The following is a 14,132-nucleotide window of genomic DNA, read 5'->3' on the forward strand; positions in this document are numbered from 1 at the left end:
CGAAGTAAAGCACTACGGTTTTACATAATTTCTCAACTAAGCTAATTGTACGAATTGAAATAATTCTTGCATATAAACTTGTATTCAAAATTAAGATTTAACTTCAAATTAATGTAGATACTTACTGAGAGAATTCTATTTTTGTAGCGTAGTTTACGTGAGAAGAGATCACTTAGGGTCACGTGATGCGAACCAGCGAATCAGGATGTTGAACCATGATAGCATAGTAAATTCTTAAATTAAAGTCTTTTTACAAATTTATTGTCTTTATTTGTTGGCTTTTTACAAAATTATAAACCATATTAAAATGTTTATGTCTTCAAAATAAAAAATTCTTAAAACTAACATTTGTTATGTGTATACTGTATGTTGTCGCCAACTAAGTCTGCTTGGCGAGATTTTCGCCGGCAAAACGGGAAAAGTACCGATTCAGCATTGCTCAGGGGTCTATAAAATATTTAGAGATCACGTTTAAAACTTAAGTTAAGGAGGCATACCTGTATTTCTTTGGATTAAGAAGACAGTGTATTTTTGAATTTATTTTCTCTGAATACTGAGTCATAATCCAGGTTTTAAAAAGCTATATTAGCAATAATCTGTGTGTTATTCTTAGTTGCATCTGCACAGATATTCCTTGCTCTCTATACAATTGAAAAGATTCGATGCTTTTGATATAAAACGCTGGAAGTCTTTCCGGTGATTGGTTCTTGCAGAATTAAAATTACGAAGCCATAGAAATCATAACGTTTGACAGTATTCTACTTACGCATGCATAACCATATTCTGAGTATGCCAAAACCCCGAAATTAAAAATATGCATCAATATTTAAAAATCAAAATCTAACGATTTCTGTTAAACGATTTAACAGAAATTTGAGAAGGCAAATTTTCAAATTTCATTTCTTTCGAATCATAAATAGTATAACAGTTTATACTGCATTCATTGCTCTCGTCTCATTCTCATTCCGACCCATTACAAATTAGATTTTTTAATACAAGTCCCTGTATTTCTTCAAAGTACAGATTATTGCTTACACGTTTATATTTTTTTCATGATAAAATTTTAATGGCACAAGAGAAATTGTGTTGATTTTTTTCTTAAACATATCATGTGCAGTTCATATATGACAACAGTTTCAAGTAACGCATTTGAAACTATCGCAAACTTTCGTCACGGTGTGACATTACAATAGCTCTGTTTTGACGAAAGTATTGCGTACAGTTTTGTAATAGACTGAATGCACATAGAACCGATTGTAGCTTGGTAAAATTTATTTTACAAAAAAGAGCACTTTACATTTTTGAAATTTTCCACAAAACACTCGTAAGGCTCTTGTCATTATGACAGAGCACAATAAGTAGTTACACATCAAACGCAGAACCTTAAACACAGCACAACCCAAAACAGCGCTGCGGTCTCTCAATAACCCGAACTCACCCTGAAATAAACAACTGAGAAAAGATGCTCTTTCCGGTCAGCTTCATGAACTACTGAAAGGCATATGAAGCTCGGATATGGTGACAGCTACATGTAGCGATCGACATTTATTCAATCACAATACCAATCACAGTAATACAGGAACCGGACTCAAATGTCGCCAAATGGTCGCCAGTTTGCCGACTTTTGGAGATTTCTTCAGAAATTTAGCAACTAAAATTAGTCATCAAAACCGTCTCCTGTTTGGCGATAAATCGCCACTTTAGTGAGATAGCCATTTAATCAATGTTAAATAGACCTGCCCATTGTAATCCTATTTTCCTGGCAGCGCATCCTCTCGTTCAAGCATTTAATGTCACATGATACAAAAAATACTACAATTTGACATATAATTTCACTAAAGTTATTTACATATATACAAAATCTGTAACATTGCCTCTTCCCAAGAACTGCAAGTCCCGGGCAGTATAATACCTGGTCAGGAAGCCATACTTATATAAAGAGAATCAATCCAATACGAACACAAATTTCTATTGTAGAGACATTTGGTATTTTTTGGAAGCAGGCAAGATGAAAAATTAGCAACGCCTTCGTCGGGAAGCGAGCCGCGGACCTCCGAAATACCGGCCCAGCGTGCAGAACCACTACACCACGCAGACCAAGAAGGTGGAAGAAATACCTTATACTCTAAATAACATAAAAGGAATAAAATATTAAATCAATCACTAGATGCACAAATGTACAAATTTATATATAAATAGGACCATGATCTTAATATTTTATTTACATTATATACACTATGGGGGCTACGTACTATAACCATAGCAAGGGGCTAGCCTGTCATAATGAACGACATTAGTCCTAGAATGTGACTTACGGATCCGAACTATGACGTCGTTCAGCCTGTTTAGGACTGTGTAAAAGCCATCCCACGGTGACTGTAGTTTAGGAGACAGTCCTTTCTTCGAATTGGATTCTGTAACCACAACTAGTCACCTTCGTTGAATCGACGTCTAGTAGCTCTCGTGTCGTATCAGATTTTCTTCTCTGCCGCCAAGGTTACTCTCTCTCGTGCAAAACCATGCAACATTCAGACTTGAATGTTGCATGGTTTTGCACATTCAGGCTTCAATGTACTCTGCACACAATGAAGGCGCATCCGGAGGGCGACCAAACAAGAGATCACAAGGCAGACGAAGGTCACGACCGAAGAGCATCTGGATGTGCAATAACCGGTAGTTTCGTAGACAACACTGCGATGGGCCTGTAAGAACAGAGGTAGCTTCTAGTCCCAGTTCTGCTGATTTCTCGAAACCATCAGCAGGAGTTTATTCAAGATGGTTCGATTAAATTTCTCTGCTATACATTCTGACTGTGGATGTAAAGGTGTCGTTTGGATTTAACCTATAATGAGTAGTTTACAGAGTCCTTAATTACAGCTGAAATTCCTTTCTTAATAGGAATGTAACTGAAGAGGCACTCCAGAGAAATCCAGTACTGCATCATTACGTCTGCTACCATGAAAGCCTCTTGATCGGGCATAGGACACGCTTCAAAGTACTTTATGAAGTAATCAATTACAACGAGGATGTATTTCTTTCCTACAGAAATCCCAGGATGTTAAAGGCGCTCCTACATTGTAACGTTGCAGCTTCCCTCGACTGCGTTTCTTCAGTCCTTTCCAACTCGCAAAGGCATCGCAAGATTGGTAAGATAGTTTAAGACAGAGTCCTTTCCATCGAATCAGATTCCACAACCACACCTTGTCCCTTTCGTTGAATAGATGTTCTGAAGCTCTCGTGTCATATCGGGTCTTCATTTTCTCCGTCGCCAAGTTGAATTCGCTCTCGTGCAAAATTGTGCATCACTTCAAACCGGGCCTGGAGATCTTGGATGTATTCCTCAAGCGATGAAGGTGCGTCCAGAGCACGAATTAACAAACGATCACAAGGCAGACCAATATCACGACCGAAGAGCATCTGAGATGAGGAATAGCCGGTAGTTTGGTGGAAAGCACTGCGGTAAGCCAGTAAAAAGAGTGGTAACTTCTTGTCCCAGTCCTGTTGGTTTCTGGAAACCACCAATGAGAAGTTATTAAGGATAGTTCGAATAAACCTCTCTACCATGGCGTCTGATTGGGCATTTAAAGGTGTGGTTTTGATTTTGCCTATGCCGAGTAGCTTGCAGAGCTCTTTAATAACAGCTAAGGTAAAATTTCTTCCTTGATCAGAATGGAACTGAAAAGACAGTGCAAACCGGAAATCCAGTTCTGTATCATTATCACTGCTACCGTTACAGCCTCTTGATTAGGAATTGGATACACTTCAGGCCCCTTGGTGAAGTAATCTATGACAACGGGGATGTATTTGTTGCCATAAGCAGTTCGTGGTAGAGGTCCTAGGTTATCAAAGGTGATGCGTTCAAAAGACGATCCAAAATTGAAGCTCTGCAGTTTCCCTCTGATGCGTTTCTTCGGTCCTTTCGGACGATTACAAGCATCGCGTGATAGACCTCGCTTTCTTAATTCAGCCCTTGCATTACTCCAGTAGATGGGCTGTCTAACTCTATGCTATGATACTCTATGCTGCTCTCTATAAGTCTTCAACCACTCTCTTACTGGCCTTCTGTCGGGCTGCTGTGAAGTTATTCAAGGACGTCAGGGATTCCCGAATTATCGGCTGCAATCGGAATGCCATCAACCGAATCGAGCTTCCTGTGCATGGCGCCATTCTGAATACTGAGTGAGTCCCAGAGAGCCCAGTATTGATTTATTATAGGAATAGGGAACGAAATTTAATAGCGAGTAGATTTTCCTACTTGAAGATTACTTTAAGTCAATTATGGGTTTAATGTCTCCGTCTTCCAGTTGCCCTTTTCTGTGTTCGTCACTCCATCGGTCTGGATCAGACGCTGTTGAATGCGAAACTTGACGTACGACCGCATTAAACACGTATTTCTCTTAGACCCTGGCACAATCTTGGCAGCTTTCTAGGCAGAGTCTTTTAGTCCGGGCGTTGGCATTACCCGGCATGTGATAATCCCTTCTGATGACGGATAATGATGTCATAGTCCTGGAATCTCTATTCATCTGGCTATATGGCCTTCGGGATTCTTGAAATTTAAAAGCCATGGCAACAGTGCATGATGTGTGCAGAGTAGGAATTTTCTGCGTAGAGATATCGATGGGGATGTTTTTGGTTTTAAGTATGGCGGGCAACTTTTTTCTGGTTAGACAGGAATTCCTTTTCAATTTAGACAGAGACACGTTCTTGACCGTTTATTACTTGGCACAAAACATCACCGGCACTCTCATTGCTCGCATCTGCGTCAAGAATAAATGGTTGTCGAGCTGAGTATACGTCAAGATCGTCGCAGATGTTAAAGATTCCTTCAGTTTCTTACATGCATCCTCACACTATTTTATCCACAAGAACTTTTGATCGCTCTCCGTCAGCTTGTGAAGGGTGATAAGGCACATCGATAATGCTCTCTCATCGGCTACATTTTCATTTCTTTCAAAATTTATTCTGTCATAGATAAATTGCAGTTCTTACTACAAATTATCGTCTGCGATCAGTTCATATTTACATATCTAACAAATAACTGTTTTTAACGCATTTTGTCTGTCTTAAAAATTTTAGAATTACCTTCGTATTATGTAATACTAATTATTAATTAATTAAATGGGATAATTTTAAATATTTAAATAAATACAGATTTTTCAGCATTTAATTGTGATTTATTTTTGAATTATGATCACATGTTACTGAATTTAGAATTCATTTGACAACATCGTTCGCAGTTGAAGCAATAAGTATAGTATCATTAATATTTTTTCTTTATTCAATGTTTATGAGTTCTGTCATTCCTTATTGGTTAAGGAAAGAAATCGATACACTATCTAATGTTCGGAGATTATTATTTTGTCATTATCTGTGATGAATAACTGATTGATATCATTTTCGTATTCCTCGAAACACCTTAATGGATTTACTACACGTATGCGTGGGTCTTGATGAGAAGTTTACAGAAACGAAAGCTTTATTCAGGATGTTTAGATTTTATTTGCGGTGGAAAAATAGCAATACTACAAAGATTTAGATGCTGTATTAATCTATTTTTCACAGTACAAAATAGGTCAATTCTCTTAATATTAATAAAAGTATTTAGAAATTAATAATCGCTGCTAATATTTTCTAATTATGTTTTACTAATGCCAGCTTTATGATTATAGTAAAATAATGAGATATTATTTCTTCTAAGAAGTGTTAAAATGTGAGTTATAAAAAATGTCTCTGTGAAAAACTGAGAATAATTAAAAGGCCAAAATATTGATGAGGGTTTAATTATATAACTTGTAGGATTCTCCACTGTGTAATTCTAAGTTACCGTTGAAAGTGAAGAATCTTAAGAACTGATAAGCGAATAACCACTTGCGTTCGTGTGACAGGAAACAACAAGATAGAAGAGTAAAATAACCCTTTATTATTCAAAATAAGATTTAGCGGAACTCCGTCTTGGAGTTGTACAATATAGAAGACACTTGGGCTTGAACATAAGAAACTAAGAATTAATCTAAACTAATCTTAACTAAAAAGATATAGTCGAAGCTATCAAGATTCTAACAGAGTTGGCCCCTTAACGTTAATTGACTGCGAAGCTATCAAGGGCCTAAAGTATGGCTGATCAGAAGATTAGAGGCCTTAATCATAAAGTCATCTTTAATTGTTTTAAGATGTCTCTTGGATTTTCTAAAGAATCAACAACTTTCAGCCTTTAAAAAATTGAAACATTGTCTCCGAAATCATTGCTTTATCTGGCTGTCCATTGTAGCTGTCCATCGTGGTTTTATCTATCGATCAATGATATTCAGTGTGCACATCGGTGTGCCACTGACGCATTTGAAATATTTTAGGTGATTATAGTATCTTGCTTGGTCATTAATAAATTTAGAATCTTTATAACTTAAAGTGAGGCTTTTCTTCGGTTTGAAGGGAGATACTTCTCATCTTTAAGAACTCTATGTGTTTCAAATTTAAAATAGCTTTGCTTTCTTCCTTTATCACTTCACGAAGAAAATGCAAGGTAAGACCTTCTTTATCATTCACCATCGTCATCCCACAGAACTTTCGACACTTCTTCATGTGATGCTCTTATGTAATAATTTCCTACAAGATGTCATAAGAAGTTAGTTCTCATATTATCATCATAAAAAACGTTTCATGATTTTACGAAAAGTGTAGTAACAATTACTTGTTGTGGCCGAACACTTATTGACTGCAGCATTTCTATATAGTTTTACAAAGAATAATTATCCGAAAATATAGCCTAAAACACAGATAAAGAACTTCTTATTATGTTTTTCAATCAGTTCCCAAAGTGGAACCCAGTAGTAGCAATTTAATCCAGGCAATAGGTATCCTTTTTTTTTTTTTTTTTTTGTTTTTGTCTACGTCTCAGTGCTAAAGTATATATCAAATATGTAGTCTCCATGATTGATGTTCGGAGTTTGAGTATCTTCTGTAGCTTTATTGCGTTCCAAAATAGAGGATTGAATTCGTTTTTAGCAAATGTTTCCTTAGCCGGTTGTCTATTCGAGATTTCAGCAGTCTTTGGCGATAAACTATGTATTAAGTGTTTCTTATTTCTATTTAGTTCCACGATTAATTCCACTCATTTCCGTTATCTCTATATGATGAAAATTTGATTCGGAGATTTTTATGAATAATCACGAATAAAAATTAATAACGCGATATTTTAATCTATCTCTCAAATGAACATTTTGACAGTTAAATATGGTCACAAATTATTCAAACCTGGTTTTTTCACAGAACACAATTTAAAATTCTTTAAGTGCACTGAAATAGGCAAATAACGCATAATTCTAGCTGCCTAAATACTCACCTTTCATATAAGTCCCAAGTACCACATTAAAATATTAAATTCACAATAAACTCACAATTAATGTCTTATCCTAATCTTGCGACAAAGCTCCTGAATCTGCCCACGACAGTGCGGTTAAAGAATTTTAAATCGTGTTATCAAATTGAACCTTAGTAAGTTATTAGCGGCTGCATTTGATAGGCAATTTTTTTGGAGATAAAATTTTGTGTTTCCGAATTTTGTTATTAGATTTAGAGTTTCTGGCTTCAGGGTTTTTCTAAATGTTACGGATTCCTTGAGAGGAATAGTTGAGAGGTAAAGTACACACACCACTAAAACTTAAACAGTTAGAATGGTAATAAAGACTCATTTTCTTCTTCTGTGTCTGTTTTCACAGAGGGGTCTTCTATTCCATTAACGAGCAAGTGAGGTGCATGGGGTTGCCTAAAAGTATGCTTGAATGATGTAGATAACGCTTGAAATAAATTTATTTCGTTATAGGAGGTAAACGTATTAGGTATTTCTCCCGCCTTTCTTGATTCGTGGTGTGGTGGTCTGCACGCTGGGCGTGTATTATAGAGGTCCGTGGTTTGATTCTCGGTGAAGGCGTTGCTAATTTTTCAGTCTCTCTTGCTTCCAAAAAAATACCTAATGACTCTACAAATGGATGCTGTAGCTTTGGGGAAAAAAAAAAAAAAAAAAAAAAAAAAAAAAAAAAAAACTTGGCTTAGAGTGTGGCGCCATTTTTTTAAATGATTCTTGGACAAAGCAAACAGAAGATTAGATAAGCGCATTATTTTCTTGAGAGATGTTTTGTCGGGGCGTGAAACTATCTCGGAAAATTTCCACAGTGAACGAGATGAGAAAGATACCCTACTCGCCTTTTCTTGAGACGATATAGAAAATTATGTAAAGCTCCTAATTTAAATTTCTGCGTGGGTATAATTCATTCTGAAAACGTGATGGTGGACTGTGATTTTCGAATACGAATGCGGTTGCGTCATAAGATGGTTTTTAATTAATAATTAGGTTTGGAGTCAAATAGGAAGGAATTTGTCGGAATAGAAGGCATTAATGGAATAGAAAGCATTCTCTTCTGTTTCAGTTCTCTTCTATTCAGTTCTATGTCTTCTGTTTCAGTTGCAGAGGCAACTGAAACAGAAGACTTAAAAAATCCTTTATTCCCAATCAAACTGTTTAACTTTTACTGTTCCCTGTATTTCATCGCTTAACCTCTATTTTCTCGACATTTCCTGTCAAGGAGTCCACAATATTTGGAAATAACCTTAAAGCCAGAATCTCTACATAACACAATTCCTTCATTTCGTCATCTGAAAATCTGTCAGTTTATTTTATTTTATTTTGCCTAAGTATACACTTTGTAGCTGTACCTTCCCTTAGAATTCTTCAGTAAAGGTGTTTGGCGCAGTCATTTTGTCGCATGTCTGTTGACCAATGGCTGAAAGTATTTGGAAATATCTAGGTTTAATTTTGCCATTACTCATAATTTATATAAATTTATTAGAACTATATATCTTAAGCATATCCTGTTGAGATTGGATTTTCTTATAGGATTCTTTACCTGATTTTTATTAGAGTATCTTAAGCATATCCTGTTGAGATTGGATTTTATTATAGGATTCTTTACCTGATTTTTATTAGAGTATCTTAAGCATATCCTGGTGAGATTGGATTTTCTTATAGAATTCTTTACCTGATTTTTAGTAGAGTTATGAGTTATATTTATCATCCTCTAGAGAACAGCATTGGCTAGAATATATTCTGTCTCAGAGGAGTCACTGAAACAAAGCGTTAATAACGTAAAAATCTAAAATCTTTAAAAGTAGTATTATAGTCAACTGGTATTCCGTAGTAGCAGAAAGAGTAGCACTTCACGGGACCTCGTGAGGCTCACATATGGACACGCATATTATAAATCAACTTAGACCGACGCAACGACCATTTCTACTAAGCATCTGTCGGGGATACCGCACGTCCCCCACAAATAACCTGAATGTGCTAGGTGAGCTGCCCACACTTCATCTCGTGATACAAAGAGAATGTGCAGTAATTCGGACACATTAAAATGCAACGCAACACTGAGGAACTGCCATTATTTTCACAGAGATTATGAGTGGAATATCACGTCAATTATGAATGGAATATCACGTCTGGCTTTAAGGTTATTTCCAAATATTGTGGACTCCTTGACAGGAAATGCACCCGGCGGAATTTAACATTCAAGTTAAACTGAAAATTTCGGCAGCACTGGAAAATCATGCTTTGTATACAGATGGCTCCAAAATAGAGCAAGGTAAACGTAGCGGTTTTTGTGAGATACTAGTGTACAATGCAATACAGACCTGGTTACGAAGGCTAAATTCCGACAGCTCAGTCTTTAAAGTCTAACTGGTTGCTCTTAGAGCAACTATACAATTCTACATCCAAACAGAAAAGCCTTTAATAATATATAGCTACTTAGCCTCCAGTTTCCAGGCCATCCAGGATCAACGATGCAAAATCCAAATAGTGAAAGAGATTCAGAGACTATTGCTAACCTTCCCGCAAAACATGAGACCGAAACTCAAATGGGTCTGTGCGCATACTGAGGTTTTCAGTAACGAAAGAGCCGAAGAAATAACAAAACATCACGGGAAAGCTGACTGTATTTGAATCCTATCTAAAGAAACTCTAGTATGATTCAGAATTTCGTCAAAATCATAACTGCAAAATGCATTAATTTCGATTTTATAAGAGGGCTGCATATACAGATTATAAGGATTTTAGATGCAAGGAATGTGAAAAAGGACAGGACTCTCACCCATTCTCGAACCTCGGATTTTCTCTTGACAGCTAAATATGCTAACTTATTCCACAAGAGCACGCTTAAGGAAATGCAATAATACTTTACATTCAACTTCACTCAAAAAGGCAAGAGACACGCATTCGATCAAATTCAGGTATTGATGAGTTGGTACGCCACTATTGGTATTGTCTATTATGATTTTCGAAGCCAAATAACGTAACAAATAAACGATACACCTATCGGAATTCGAACGCGGTTTCTTCAGTTGCTAAGGTAAGCGGGCACCATAATAGCACGGATGCTAGAATTCGATTGGTTTTTATATTATAGGGGAAAATGATAATTCTATGAACAAGGGGTTTTGCATTACGATAGCGATGCACAACGTGCGCCTTGTTTTAAACTTCTTTACAGTTTTTTTTTTTTTTTTTCTTTTCAGTTGCATTATTTGCACAATAAAGATAGAAAGAATTCAGTCTAGTAAATATGACAACAGCGCAGACTGCATAAGTCTACAAGTATTTAATCCTACCATCAGGAAGAACTATTTTCTTGATTTTAATGTCAAATTGTCTCTGGTACTTTATATCTCGATTTATGTACTTTTAGTATACATCAATTTCTTGGAGATATTTTAAGTTGCACGTATATATACGTTCTCACAGACATCGCAGAAATATTCTAGGCCGTATATATACGGCTTTGCCGGTCAGGGTTTGTGCCGGTCGTGTTTATACACGGTTAGGAGGGTTAGGAGGTTCATTGGCTCTGCAAACTTCTGTGTGATTCTGAAAGTGACGGTAAAGATAACGAAAAAATACATGATATTCTGACGTGGATACACAATCATGACTAAAAACACTGCTTAATACATTTTTAGACGATTTTCGTTGTATTTAGAGAAATATTTCAACTAAAATTTTTGTGTTTTAAATATTCTGTTTGATAGCCCTATCTGTTTACACTGTAATTTCAAAGACGATAAAGTCATTTATAGTGTCGGAAGAGGTACTTTATGACATTCCTCTTGAACAGCTTTCTAAAATCCAAGGAGGATTGTAGGTCGACATTTGGATAATCCGCTTTTTAAAAGTCCAAAAGCGCAAAAAATTCATTTTTGACACATCAGGAGATTCAATACGGATATAAGTGAAGGATATGGCCTTGACACTCGCTTCTTATTCCATTTTTTCCAGGAAATTAACAATGAATTTTGGTATGTGGCAGCTTGCTTTGTCTTGATGCAGTTCTATTGATTGATGGCACTGTGGGTAAAGAGAAGGTATTTTATATTTTAAAACTGGGCGTAAAATATGTTTCTGATAGTATGTATTTGGTATGTGGCAGCTTGCTTTGTCTTGATACAGTTCTATTGATTGATGGCACTGTGGGTAAAGAGAAGGTATTTTATATTTTAAAACTGGGCGTAAAATATGTTTCTGATAGTATGTATTTGGTATGTGGCAGCTTGCTTTGTCTTGATGCAGTTCTATTGATTGATGGCACTGTGGGTAAAGAGAAGGTATTTTATATTTTAAAACTGGGCGTAAAATATGTTTCTGATGGTATGTGGAGTTGATATAAATAGTTTTCGCCATGCTCTTTATTTGTAATTTGCCTTTATATGAGAAACCAGCAACAATCATAAATCCCTTTGGAAACTTTTCTTAAATTCATTGAACCATGTTTTAAGACCTTTTTAATGCTAATGAGTGGATCTAATTTTATTGCTGTCATTTAAATACACCCAGATTCATCTATTGTGACAATGTTTTTTTTTTTTTTTTCATTCTTATCAGGATAAATGTATCTCATAAAAAATTCTGTAGTGCGTTGGGCGTTCACCGATATATCTTGGATAAAGATTATGCACATTATGTTTTTTCGCCTTTCTGAAATTCAAATCGGCACTAATTAGTTTATTTATAATTGGTACTAAGCATTTTAATAATTTTGCAACTGTCTTTTGTATTGGTGGATTTTCTTTTAACATTAAATATCCTACTTTCGCACCATTCGAAACATTCCTTTTTTTCCATAGGTATGTATTTGGAACAATTTTTCCACTTGAAGCAAAACTTTGACTTCTCCTCCCCTTTATTGTAGATAATATTACCTATCGTAGTTTTAAGCATCGAAAAACCATGGCTTTCGCGGATTTTTTTAACAAACAAATACGAATAATTTTCCTTAAAAAGAACATAAACATAGTCTTTCATCCATTGCTTTTTTAAAAGCGTCATTTTGCATCAAAATAAATCTGTCAAGTAGAGGCAGTAACTTATACTTTTAGAAATACAGTTACAGTTAAAAACATTTCCAGTCAAACGATTTTTTTATAGCCCAGCAAAATTATTCTAAAAAGTGTTCGAACAGCCTCTATATTTGCTACAGATTGCAATTAAACTATTGGCTGTAAGAATCAGCATCAGGTGGGCGGACCTATATACATTATGAACAACAACAAAAACATTTATTCAAATTACATATATGTGCAATGATAATAATTAATATATATGCAGATAAGAAGCCCATAATAAGTTCCCATTGAAAGCAAGCATAACATATTAAAAGTACAGAATCATACACAGGTAGACTCATAACGTCCCTTATAGCTACGTGCAGTTTTTCTGTATAAAATGTAATACAGAATAAGTAACAGCTGGGATTATTTCTCTGATCGCTGCTATTGGCCATTGGTATTCTCCATCCACGCTCGCCAATGCTCAGTAGCTGGAATATAAAAAGAGTAAATACCATACATAGACAACTAAAAGCATAATGATTTGAGTACCCGGGGCACATCATCGTCCAAGATAATTTCCTTTAATGCTAAAACAATATATATATGTAAGATATAACAAAATATGATAGCTGTTTCAAAAAAAAAAAAAAATTGGAGACCTCAAAATTAGCATTTTAAATTTGGTGATCTGCCACTAAATTCATCTCTTCTCACAGGTACCAGATTTTTCTAACTTACGTAACGTTTTAATGCAGTTACCTCTTGTCCAATCAAATGAATTGTAAATCAAAACTCTGAACTGAAACTTTTCCGTTTCTCAACCTTCTTCCTCTGAAGTGCTATAATACTCTCCCTTCTTCCGCATAAGCTCTCCTGCCGGCAAGACGTTTTCCATGTATGCTGCCGCTTACTTGCTTAAGATGACGTCGTACTTCAAATTGGAACTTACTGTATTCAAATATAATTAGGAAACATCTTGTCTCAAAAAGGATCATTTGATATACGTAAAATAATAAAGATTGTGATTTTTCAAGATACGTTGTGCTAAACTGCGTCATCATGCTTTCCACTCTGCCACTTTCAGGCCATTACGATTCTTCTCGGTCATTTACGCAGTATCTAAGCTGTTAAAAGTTTTACTGTTTTCATCTACGTATTTTAAAATCATTACATATATATATGATGCGAACGGGTTATGGCCTGTGAGGATTCTCGAATCTATGCTCATTTCACTGATCGAAACTTTGAAAATAGACCAGTCTGGAAACTCCTGGAAGAATTGGTTGTAGGGCTTCGAAAATGTGTTTTTGTTCATCTTCCAAACGTCGCCAGTTAGTAGAAAATTTCCACATATCTCCAATTTGATGACAAAAATTGTCGCAAAGGCTTGTCAGGAACGAAATTCACCATATCTCGCTTTCTATTTTAGCTATTTTTAAAATTACAAAGCTGTTGCACACAGAATTAAAATATCTACAATTCCATGTAACAAATCAGCACTTAAATTCAAGATATTTGGCCACAGATTACATTAGATACAGAATAAACTCAAAAGTTATCAACTTAGAAAGCACAAATCAATGAAATAAACGAATAAAACAATACAAAACGTCATCATGCTTTCCACTCTGCCACTTTCAGGCCATTACGATTCTTCTCGGTCATTTACGCAGTATCTAAGCTGTTAAAAGTTTTACTGTTTTCATCTACGTATTTTAAAATCATTACATATATATATGATGCGAACGGGTTATGGCCTG

This window comes from Stegodyphus dumicola, chromosome 10 (genome assembly GCF_044657685.1).
Source record: "Stegodyphus dumicola isolate Sdum_Otavi_A_Nest chromosome 10, ASM4465768v1".
Classification (NCBI taxonomy): Eukaryota; Metazoa; Arthropoda; class Arachnida; order Araneae; family Eresidae; genus Stegodyphus; species Stegodyphus dumicola.